This window comes from Bubalus kerabau, chromosome 1, assembly GCF_029407905.1.
Source record: "Bubalus kerabau isolate K-KA32 ecotype Philippines breed swamp buffalo chromosome 1, PCC_UOA_SB_1v2, whole genome shotgun sequence".
Classification (NCBI taxonomy): Eukaryota; Metazoa; Chordata; class Mammalia; order Artiodactyla; family Bovidae; genus Bubalus; species Bubalus kerabau.
Window position 1 is genome coordinate 243,612,180 of NC_073624.1, and position 13,025 is coordinate 243,625,204.

The following is a 13,025-nucleotide window of genomic DNA, read 5'->3' on the forward strand; positions in this document are numbered from 1 at the left end:
AGATAAGAAAGCCTTCCTCAGTGATCAGTGCAAAGAAACAGAGGAAAACAATAGAATGGGAAAGACTGGAGGTCTCTTCAAGAAAATTAGAGATACCAAGGGAACATTTCATGCAAAGATGGGCTCAATAAAGGACAGAAATGGTACGGACCTAACAGAAACAGAAGATATTAAGAAGAGGTGGCAAGAATACACAGAAGAACTGTACAAAAAAGATCTTCACAACCTAGATAATCACGATGGTGTGATCACTCACTTAGAGCCAGACATCCTAGAATGTGAAGTCAAGTGAGCCTTAGAAAGCATTACTACAAACAAAGTTAGTGGAGGTGATGGAATTCCAGTTGAACTATTTCAAATTCTAAACGATGATGTTGTGAAAGTGCTGCACTCAATATGTCAGCAAATTTGGAAAACTCAGCAGTGGCCACAGGACTGGAAGAGGTCAGTTTTCATTCCAATCCCAAAGAAAGGCAATGCCAAAAATGCTCAAACTACCACACAATTGTACTCATCTCACACACTGGTAAAGCAATGCTGAAAATTCTCCAAGCCAAGCTTCAACAATACATGAACCGTGAATTTCCAGATGTTCAAACTGGTTTTAGAAAAGGCATAGGAACCAGAGATCAAATTGCCAACATTTGCTGGATCATCAAAAAAGCAAGAGAGTTCAAGAAAAACATCTATTTCTGCTTTATTGACTATGCCAAAGCCTTTGACTCTGTGGTTCACAACAAACTGTGGAAAATTCTGAAAGGGATGGGGATACCAGACTACCTGACCTGCCTCTTGAGAATTCTGTATGCAGATCAGGAAGGAACAGTTAGAACTGGACATGAAACAACAGACTGGTGCCAAATAGGAAAAGGAGTACGTCAAGGCTGTATATTGTCACCCTGCTTATTTAACTTATATGCAGAACACATCATGAGAAATGCTGGGCTGGATGAAGTACAAGCTGGAATCAAGATTACCGGGAGAAATATCAATAATCTCAAAAATGCAGATGATACCACCCTTTTGGCAGAAAGTGAAGAGGAACTAAAAAGCCTCTTGATGAAAGTGAAAGAGGAGAGTGAAAAGGTTGGCTTAAAGCTCAACATTCAGAAAACTAAGATTATGGCATCCGGTCCCATCACTTCATGGCAAATAGATGGGGAAACAGTGGAAAGAGCGGCATACTTTATTTTGCGGGGCTCTAAAATCACTACAGATGGTGATTGTAGCCATGAAATTAAAAGATGTTTACTCCTTGGAAGGAAAGGTATGACCAACCTAGATAGCATATTCAAAAGCAGAGACATTACTTTGCCAACAAAGATCAGTCTAGTCAAGGCTACATTTTTCCAGTAGTCTTGTATGCATGTGAGGTTTGGACTATAAATAAAGCAGAGCCCCAGAGAATTGATGCTTTTGAACTGTGGTGTTGGAGAAGACTCTTGAGAGTCCCTTGAAATGCAAGGAGAGCCAACCAGTCCATATTAAAGGAGATCAGTCCTGAGTGTTCATTGGAAGGACTGATGCTAAAGCTGAAACTCCAATACTTTGGCTACCTCATGTGAAGAACTGGCTCATTTAAAAAGACCCTGATGCTGGGAAAGATTGAAGGCAAGAGGAGAAGGGGACAACAGAGGATGAGATGGTTGGATGGCATCACCGACTCATAGGACATGAGTTTGAGTAAACTCTGGGAGTTGGTGATGGACAGGGAGGCTTGGCATGCTGCAGTCCATGGGGTCGCAAAAAGTCGGACATAACCGAGCAGCTGGGCTGAACTGAACTGAACTGAACATGAGAACAACCTCCCAGGCAGGCAGGAAAACAGCATATTAGTTAAAGATTAGTGATTTGTTAGTTACTGGATTGGGTTGGCATTTCCTTCTCCAGAGGATCTTCCTGACCCAGAGATTGAACCTGGGTCTCCTGCATTGTAGGCAGATGATTTACTGTCTGAGCTACCAGGGAAGCCCCAGTGTTAGCCTTTCTTATCTTTCCCTTCCATTCCTCATCTCTCAACTTACAGTACTTACATATCTAAATAGATTAGATAAAGAGAGAGAGAATCACTCAATAAATAGTCATTATTATTACAATGCTGCTGCTTCTGCTGCTAAGTTGCTTCAGTCCTGTCTGACTCTGTGTGACTCCATAGACGGCAGCCCACCAGGCTCCTCCGTCCCTGGGATTCTCCAGGCAAGAATACTGGAGTGGGTTGCCATTATTACAATGGAACAGTATAAATTGATGTTTGAAATTAGTCAGACCTGGGTTCAAACTTTTAGGAGGCAACTGGAAAGTGAAAGTGAAAGTCACTCAGTCCTGTCTGACTCTGCTACCCCATGGACAATACAGTCTATGGAATTCTCTAGGCCAGAATACAGGAGTGGGTAGCCTTTCCCTTCTCTGGGGGATCTTTCCAACCCAGGGATCGAACCCAGGTCTCCCACACTGCAAGTGGATTCTTTACCAGCTGAGCCACAAGGGAAGCCCACAAGGAAACTGGAACTGAATTCACATTCTGCTTTCTGGTTTTACTAGCTGTGTGACCTAGATTATGTCACAATAAGTCACCAGGCTTGTTTCCTTATCTGTGCAGTGAAGATAATACTAACCCATGGGGCTGTCATACGGATTAAATGAGTGATGCTCATAAACCTCAGTGGCTACTATACAGCACATACATACATTCTTAAAATTTTTTTTAATTGCCAAGGAAAACAAAACTCGTATCAAGAGTTAGGCAAAAGAAAAAAAGAAAATTAGAGCAAAGGAAGTGATATTAATTCATCCACATCACTGCTGTGGGTCAAACTTCGTAGTAGTTGTTTCTTTCTCCCTGGAAAGTCAGGGGTGCTCAGATGTGACTCACAGATGCCAGCCCTGGGCCTCATGAGAGGGCTTCAGGAGAGAAAGATGAGTGAGTTGCTAGCAAGACGCTGAGTGGGAGTGTTCCTGAGTTCCAGTGAGCCTTGAGCTCAGAAACAGAGCCAGCTGTTTCCTTGTTGTGGATTTTACTTACTGAATGTCTCCGGGATGATGGGATTTGGGTTTCCTGTGCTTTTATCAGAGCTCCAGCATGCTCCCTCCTCACTTGCCCTGTGTTTTCCACGTGGGCTTTTTTTTTTTGTTTTTCCTGTGGCATCATTTAAAAGTAGAGCCTTGGTTCTTGCCTCATAGAAGAATGATTCAGAATACCACAGTTGCTTTTTTTTATTATTATTATTATTTTAATTCCTTTATTAGAGATCACCTTACATCAGGGTACTTGAAAGAACTGGAGGAAATTTTTAAAATCTGAAATGTAGAAAACATTCTGGGCAAACCAACTGATGTTTGTTTTTCAGGCAGCTTAAGACAGAAATGCCAATGTGAGCCTTCCAGGATAATGCTCACCTCCCCTAGAGTGCAGCCACTCTTAAAATCTAAAAGGTAAATGCTATGCACACTGTGTTCAATAATTGATATTCTGTGCTATTTATCATGGAATCCAAAGTGTTTCTTTCCTGCCCACCCTCTAAGTCTAGAAAACTAACGGTGTCAACCTTGTGATAAAGCAAATCATTCATTCTTGTTGAACTGGGGCTAGTAATAAAAATTGTAAGAAAATCATGCTATCCATATAAGCTCACATCTGAGAACTTTAGCATTTTTTCACATGCCTAGAACACATTGGCATCTTTAATTCTTCTATAATTAGTAGAAAAATATTACTTATAAATAGCATAATAGTGTATATATGAGATTTAAAAAAAAACTAGAAATAAGATTTATATTTGTGTCACAACTCTGATACTATAAGATGGACTGGATATGTATTGAACTTTATGGACACTCATTAACAAATGTTTATTGAGTACATATCATTGGTCCAGATGGTGATCTAAGTACTGCCCTCACATTCCCTCTTTTAAAATGAGCATAAAAGTCACAAGGTCAAGTACAGTTCACTATGACAATATAAATGTGCATTTTAAGTTGGAAAATCATATAGAAAATGAATTTGTCAGTCTTCATCTTAGCTGTCTACTTTTTGGACTGTGTACACTGTAAGGCAAAAAGTGCCTCCTGCCTTATGAAAGATGAAAATGGCACAGTTTTTGTGAAGCCTCTTTTGTAACCATGAACCAGGCACAGCAGCTAAAACTCCACCAATGGGATGTACTGACCCTAGAGCTAAAGGGGCCAGGAGGGATTTTGCTAAGGATTTTGCTCAGTTCTAGTGCTAAATGCAAGAGGACTCGCTTCCCAAGGACCGGGGGATAGGAATGGGGCTGGCTCTGCTGAGGGTTCTGAGCCTTGGGACCAGTGTGACAAGCTTCAGGGAACAGGACTTGCTGACCACAAGTGCTTCTCAGTTCTGCACTGGCCTAGGACACACAGTCCCAAGCCTTATTCTTCAGCCTGCTCCATTATTCCCTAAGTTCTTCAATATCCTTTCAGTGCATTTGTTTTCTGCATTAAGTAACTACAGATGATTGCTGCTGCTGCTGCTTCCCTGGTTGATATAAAGGGAGCAGCTAAGTCTTTGACAGTTTTAAAATGCCCTAAACCTATGGAAGATGCCACACAGGTACCACTCCGGGCCAAGCAAGAAACAATAAAAGAGCTCTTCTCTCCCCTCAGAGGTTTTCTGACCTCTCCTCAACTACCATGGACAGTACCATTCTGAACTCTGGTTCTTTAACGGTGAAGAATCAAGCTCAAAAGACAAAAGAGTGTGCCGGCCAGCACGTACTAAGGTGTCTTCTGAAGAAAACAGTGATCTTTGTGATGCTGCATGAATCAAATACCTCTTCAATCAAATAACTTTAGAAAATGATGCATTCACATACACAAAACAGATAAACAATTTCTATAAACAGATGCAGCAAAAAGATATTTGTAACTTTGTAGCTTGTACCCAAACTTCTTTTTAGTACACTTAATGAAAACTTATCTTCCAAGACATTAGTAACATTCTGCCATGCAGCATTCTGTTGAATACATTTTTAGACACAAGTCTAAAAGTCATCTTATTTAGTCATCTTACTTTGGAGGAGATAATCCAAAAGGAATGCTATGCATGTTTGCCAGGAAAAAGAGCATGGAAACAGGATGCATATCACATATAACTAGGGACATAAGGCATGTTTCTAAGCCTTAATTCCCTCTTCTGTAGAATGGGGTTAATGACTCCTTTTTCCCAGGGCTGTGGTAAAGAGTGACTGAAATAATGTATATAAAAGTCAGCATATTGTCTAGCATATTGTGGGACATTTGTGTTGTTACAAAAATTAAATACGGATTATTAACATTTAAATTATTTAATGTTTGAAAATGCCTGAGTATAAACTCAACCACCTACCAGGTGGTTAATAAACAGTAACAAGCTAAGTTACTTTTCCCTCATTGGTAAAAGTAAATTTGGCCAAAGAAGATCACCACAGTGTATTGTAGAATCTCCTCACTAGACTGTGAACTCCAGGAGCATAGGGGCTGTGTCTGCTTCTCGTCAGCCTATTTCCTCTACCAAGCGTCTAAAACATATGCATCATTTTTTGTGCATCGTTGATTACATTTCCCTCTGTCTTAAACTTCACAGGGCATAGAATTAAGATGCTTCACTATGTACCCTGTAGAAATAGTGTCAAAATTAAGTATCATATAAAGCACATTTTCTAAAATTTACATTACTCAGCCAGGTTCCAAAAGCATTTACCATCAAAACTTTCACTGATTAGCAAAAGACAAAGAAATGAGAACATCTTACTTCTGATTGAATTAAAGAGGCATATATTGGCATCTCAACAAAGGTGGAGATTGAAAACTTGATTCTGAAACATTTGAAGACTTTCCCATTAAGCGACAATACACTCTCAAATCCATAAATACCAAATTGCTATTGACAGCAGGGCAGAACAGCCTAACCAGTTTCATGGAATTACTTTTCAGTAAGTGAACTACAACCACACAGAAAACAGCAAATTGGTCAAAGATGTTGACTTCTAGAGCTAAGGAAAAGCAGCAGCTCAGACCAGAGTCAAGACAAAAGTTCAGAATGTATGTTGATGGTTTGCATTTTGCAAAATTCAAGACTGAATTTTTCTTATTTGGACTCTACAAGATTTCTGTGAGGATGAGAATACCAGCTATGATCCTTAGTTTATATTCATCAGCATGAGTAAATAAAAAATAAGAATTTGCTATGTTAGGCCACTGACATGTTGGGTTTTTTTTTTTTTCTACTGTAGCATAACATAGCTTAACCTCACTATTACAGATGGTCTCTGGCTACCCAAGGTCTTACAGATGAAATGACTAATTTGGGCCATTTTTCTGAGGCTAATGGGGAAGTACTGAATTATATTAAAAAGAGCAGAAAGTCTCAGGTATTTTCCTTTTGGAAAATTATTTTGTAATAAATACTTGAAGGAATGATGATGAAAATGAGGTTAAGAGAGAAATCTTCCACAGAACCATTCACCCTTCCAGATCACTGATCCTCCAGACTGTAAGCTACATCCAGGCCCCTTAGCTTCAGAGGCTTTGCCATGTCAGTGCATGGTGTCCTCATCCATCACAGGATGAGAAGAGGAACGAGGTAATTTAATCCCTCAGCACAAATGGAACATTATTCATAGAGCTCACCCAACCGAAAGGGAGGAGGGGTATGTAGCTCATGTGTAAATGAACGTTTGAGGAGAACCACTGTCTTCCTCTTCATCTCCTTACCTGTCCATCCTTACCTGTATCACTCTTCTACACGCACTGAGCTCTCAGCACCACACATTTTCTTGAAAAAAACCACACTCCTTCCTCCCTCGGGCATTGAGACACCTTTTACCTCTGTGGAGAGTAGTCTTTCCCATTCTACTCCTTTTCCCTCTCTCCCAATCTTTTTACCTAGTTTGTTTTCATTTGCTTGTAATCTCAGCTAAGCATCATCTCCTCAGAAAGCATTTCCTCAAACTCCTCCCCTCCCACAAGTACCTTTATAGGAATATTCTCTCTGGAAAATTTACTATACTTTGCAGATTTACGTTTCTTATTGTGAATATCAGACGAAGTCTTTCCTATCCAACTAGAATGGAGACTGTAAGAGGTCATGAAATACATTGATTTCTTATTAGCACTATTTTCTTAGCAGATAGAAAAATAATTGGCATATAACATGAATTCAATAAATATTTGTGAAATGAATAAATAAGGAAGACTTTGATGTGCAGAGGCATTATAACATATGATCAAAGGCACAACTAATTAGGAATAAAGCGAAGACTCATACCTGGGTCTTCTGACTCTAGATCCCATTTTTTTTCTGCTGGTCCTCAGTTGGCTAAATTTGGAAATGTACCATTTCTTAGAAGGAGAGCACTGGAGACATCTCACAGAGAGACTTTACTGTCAAAAAGAAAAAAAGAGACATATTTTCACCATCTGCTTTCACAGAGCCCACAATTTTGGGGCCTGAGAGATCTTTGGGTGTCTGAGTTAATTACAAAGCAACCTCTGTCACCTTAAAAAAGAAAAGGAAACCACTGTTAATGGCAGCCAAGAGAGCTTTCAGAGTGTGAAGACAAAACCAGTGTTTGCATTGTGGCTTCTATTGTCCTTCCATGTTTATTTTCAGACTGTGGGGACAGACAAATAGCATAGCTTTTATCATGAGTCACCCTTTCTAAAAACAGAATTCTATTTACATGAACAATAGTTATTGGTCCAACTTGATAGTCAGTAAGGTTGAAAACCAGCCTCAACTGAGTGGATAACGGTTTCTGTTTCTGTGGATCACCTGAAGTGACATGAAATCTTGCTATTAACTAGTCACTTAAAATATACTATTTTGTAAAATCAGACACACTGCTGCTGCTGCTGCTGCTAAGTCGCTTCAGCTGTGTCCGACTCTGTGACCCCATAGATGGCAGCCCACTAGGCTCCTCTGTCCCTGGGATTCTCCAGGCAAGAATACTGGAGTGGGTTGCCATTTCCTTCTCCAAAAGCAGACACACAGTCATTGGGAAAAGTATTTCAAAATATTTTAGAAGTACAGGGAGGAAACCCAACTTCATTTGAAATCCTACCTTCAAAATATTATAATCCCAGCTAACATTTGGGTAAACATCTTTTCCGAAAGCTCTCTCTCCATAACCTGTATGTTTACAAAACTGTTTTCAGACTCACAGTCAAGTCATGCAGGGCTGGAAGAAAGAGCCCCTGGTTTGAACATGAACTCTGCCACCTACCAGCTGTGTGGCCTTGGACTTAATCACTTAAGTGATTACTTAACTTCTTTAACTTCAACTCACTCTACTTGTAAAATTATGCCAGTATTTGCATGCAGAGGGGTTATAAAGGTACAATAAGTTATGCCCAGTACCAAGGACAGTGCTAGACATGCTTAGGTATCTAAGGGAAAAAACCCCACAATTTCCCCTAATGGGGGAAAGACAGATAGATAGATAGTGATATCTGACGCAAGGTTTGATGCACACAACTAATTAGAGAGTGGGATGTGGAGACCACAGACACCTTACAGTGAGCACTGCAAGCCCAATGCCCTCAGCCACTTTGTTATCAAAACTGGTGAGTGCTGAGGCTCAACTGGCTTTTAGACAATTCAGAGGGCTAAACTCAATGAAATTTTATGAAAAGTGATGCTGCAAAAATAAAATGTGTTATAGAAAGACATTATTTATTGAGCAGCATGAGGCAAGGAATTATGCTGGGTCCTTGACATTCATTACTTCATTGAATCTTCTCAATGTGAAACAAGGAAGCTGCCATGGCCAACACATTTTACAGATTAAGTAACTTGAACCTAGCAAATTTAAGTCATCTGCCCAAGGATTTACATGTGATAATAGAGGACCCAAGTCTGCAAACTCCAAATCTGAAGCCCTGAATCACTGGTCTGTACTGCTTTGAGAGGCAATGGAATGTCAGCAATTATTGTTTAAAAAATCCTGTAAAAATGTGCTTATAAAATAAGTCACAATTTTGACAGAAAAATATAGTATTTACTTCATAGACAATGAATTAGAGATCTGAAAGAATCTATTGTTTGCTTATTGTCTGATAACGTGCTCAACAGTAGAATGACAAAACTGGGCATGGTCCTCTATTCCTACATTGTCCCACATAAACTGAGTTTTGGAAGGAGCCATTCACAACTCATCAGTTAAGAATTGTTGCCCAGAAAAACAGTGAAAATTATTTTGCACACCTAAATTGTACAATATACTCTTTCAAAAGTCATATGATATTTATGAAAATTTTTAACATGGAGGGCAGATGTTATAATCTCTATTTTACTTATAGAAGAGGTTAGATCACAGATTCAATTAGTATTAGAAGAAAATCTAGACTTTTCCTATTTAAAAACCAGTGTTCTCTTCATAATATCTGATTTTCTCTCTCATGGGAAAAAATCTTAAAGTATTTTAAAACTCTTTCACCTACACTGTCATTTCCTCAAGCAAAAAATGTATAAGACACTATAAAAATATTTTATACCTAAGCTACGGAAAGTTTTGGTTTGAGACACTACCATGCATGCCTCAAAGAGCTCTGCTTGGGGAGTTTCAGCAGGATTCTAAATGAGATTTATGAAAAGGCTTCTCTGGCTGTGGTGGAGTCTTCCTAAATGAAGAACTTTTCCTATAACTTTGTGAGATCAACACTTAGGGCACTTAGGAACTATTTTTCTGAGAAATCAAAATGACTGCCTTCATCACAGTGAATGATATTTGACTTTAGAAAGAAAATGTAGTTAACTGACTCAAAGTACAATCACTCTAAATTAATCAAGAGTAGACAGACATTAATTTAAAAGGGGAAAATGCATCAAGAGCAAACCAAGTTAAACACTGTAGAATCATTAATATCCATTTCACAAGACTGAATGCCATTAGCTTTAGTCAGCCAACAGCCTGGCACAATCACTTTCTCTTCCTTCTACCACTGGTCCATGGAAAAACAAAGCTTACCAAATTTGTTTTTAAACAACTTAATTTTCTTCTCATTAAGGGGCTGTGCTAATGCTTGTAATGGATTGATCTTTAAATGAGAAGAGCTTATTAAAATAAAAAAGGGCTTTTATTAGAAATATTTAACTTTGATGTAAACTTTTGTTTTGATGTGAAGAACTTATTTATGGTTTTTTTCCCCCTTAAATCTGTATGCCCAGTTTGATTTGCTCAAAGAAATACTGAGAGTTGCCTGTGACATTCCAGGAGTAAAAGTAATGGACCCAAGTGAGCTTTGTGGAATAATATGTGTGTATGTCTCTGACTCTTTGTCTCTGACTCTTTGTCACCCCGTGAACTTCTCCTTGTAGCCTGCCAGACTCTTGTGTCCATGGGATTTTCCAGGGAAGAATACTGGAGTGTGTTGCCATTTCCTTCTACAGGGGATCTTCCCAACCCAGGGATCGAACCCATGTTTCCTGTTTTCTGCACTGGTTGGCAGGTTCTTTACCAACTATACCACCTGGGAAGCCACATAGCTAAAAAGAAAATGTGGGATAGAATACAAATTCTACCATCTCTCAATTTTATGTTGTAAGGAAGTCACTGTTCCTCTCTGAATCTCAGTTCTTTTATCTGTAAAGCTGGGTAACTATATAACACGCCAAGAAGCTGTAAGGTTTAAACAAAATAATGCATGTAAGTGTTTTGTAAACTCTGAAACAAGACAGTAAGGGAGTTTCTGAGACAGAGCACCATAGACTGGAGTCTTGGTTCCTGCAGTATATAAGTTGTGTGGTCCTGAGTAAATTGCATACCTCTCTGGGTTGAACCGCATACCACTCTGGTAGTCTATAAAAAGATAACAATAATACCTAATAATCCTGTTGTGTGAAATACTAATAAACACTCAGAAAAGTTAGTATCATTATTATTATTATTAAATCATTATACTTTCCCAAGCCCAACATAATAAAATTCTTAGACAGCAAGGGGATGATAATAATGGAAAGTATAAAATATAATACAAGAAATCCTGGCAGAAACAAAGGCAAAGGCATGGCAGGGTTAAGAGAGATGAACATTCTCTGCTAACCAATGTGATTATTTGCAATTCATAAATTTATATATTTAATTATTTTTATGGAGTAGTAACTGTTGAGAATGCAGATAAGAGATTTGCTGTTGGGAAGCATAATATCTAGTCAGATAAAAAATAGGTGACAGAAATTCATATTTATATACATATATGTGGACAACAACTATATTATATACACATTTGTAGTTTATATAGATAGGTTTGTTTACATACCATACTAAATAGTAATTTTTAAATTAAGCAATAACATATTGCAAGATAGCATATAGTAAAACTGAAACTATGACGGTAAGTATTCAAGTACAGGAATGATGCCTGTACTAACCTGTACCAAGTGAATTATTTCACCTACAGTGCGTCCTTAAATATATTATATGAATATCAATGCATGTTTCATTCCAAAAACTAGATTCTGAGGACTAGAGTTCAGCATTCTGCCTTTGTTTTCTTTGCTTACCTGAACTAAAGATAAGGGAGATTTCTGTCAGTAAACGTCAGCAGATTGGATTTCACTCAAGCTTAAAGTCCTTTGATTTTAACCCCTTGGTATATTAAATAGCTCAGGAGTCTTTGTCTCCAGCTACTCTGGTATACACACGTGATCTATGGACAGTGTTATAGGGAATGGCTTCCAATTCCCAGGCATCCCACTCTGTCATACCACCAGCCCCATGCACAAGCTGTTCTCTCCACCTGGCACATCCTTGCCTTAGTCACCTAGTGAGCCTCTACTCAACCTTTGACCCCTCATGTAAATTCTTCTTCTTTGCATTGCAGCAGACCTACACTAGTCAGATGAATCATCAATTCCTTTGTTCTACTGTACTTTGACATCACTAATTACCATATTGTAATCTTCCAATTACCCACTTATCTTCTCCACTGGCCTACAAGTGTTTCAAAATCATAGACTGTTGTTGTTGTTTTTTTTTTTTTTTTTCTGTCATGTTCCCAGGACTAGCACATAGTACTTTACAAATAAATCTGTAGTTGATTCTTTCAAATAACCCTACTTTTAAGTCTGTCGCTGAGTTACATGAGATTAGAAGGAAACCATGTGTGTTGAATAATGTCAGCTAATATCACTGAGTATTTATCACATGACAAGTATGATACTGTTAATAACTCTGATTCATAAATGAAAAACCCTTAGCTTAGAGAAGTAATGAGATAGTCCCAAGGTTATTCTGACTGCCTGTATAGGACAGAGCTGGGATTTAAACATTGGTCCATTGACTTTGAACCATTAAATGGTCAAATGAAAACTGATTTAGGGTAATCTACCCAACTGTCACTCTGTTTAGGAAAGGGCACCGATGTGATGATTCAGAACTCTGCAAGCTTTGTGCTATGGAGAAGAAAATAAAGGTGAACAGAACCACCTACACGGCTGCTCTTAACAGCACATGTGCTCATTTTATTAATGGAAATACAAGGGAGTTTGCTCTACTTGGTAAGGTTAAGACAATCTGGTTAGCTTTAAGAAATTAAAATTCCATTCTGCCTGTTTCACAGAAAAGAGCTAAAATAGAAGAATATTCTATTGCTAACAGAACTGTATAAGGGAGATAATTATTCTTGTTAAATGTCACTAATAACTAATGGGGAAAATTCCATTTTTGTTAAACATGGGAAAATATGTGACTAACAGCTGAGTGACAAAAGCGCTTAATCATCACTTATTAACTGATGACTTTTTAAATCAGAGATGCATCTCTTTTATTATTTTAAAAGGAAACATATATTTGAAAATAAAAGACAGAGCCCCATTAGAAAGGACAATGAACGAATCCTAGAGCCTAGACCAGAATATTCTTACTGAGTAAACAGGTGCTTCAGGAGAACTGAAGACATCACTGGAAATTCCCTTAATTCTTTATTTGCATCCCCTATGTTTCCATGTTGGAGAAGGCAATGGCACCCCACTCCAGTACTCTTGCCTGGAAAATCCCATGGATGGAGGAGCCTGGTAGGCTGCA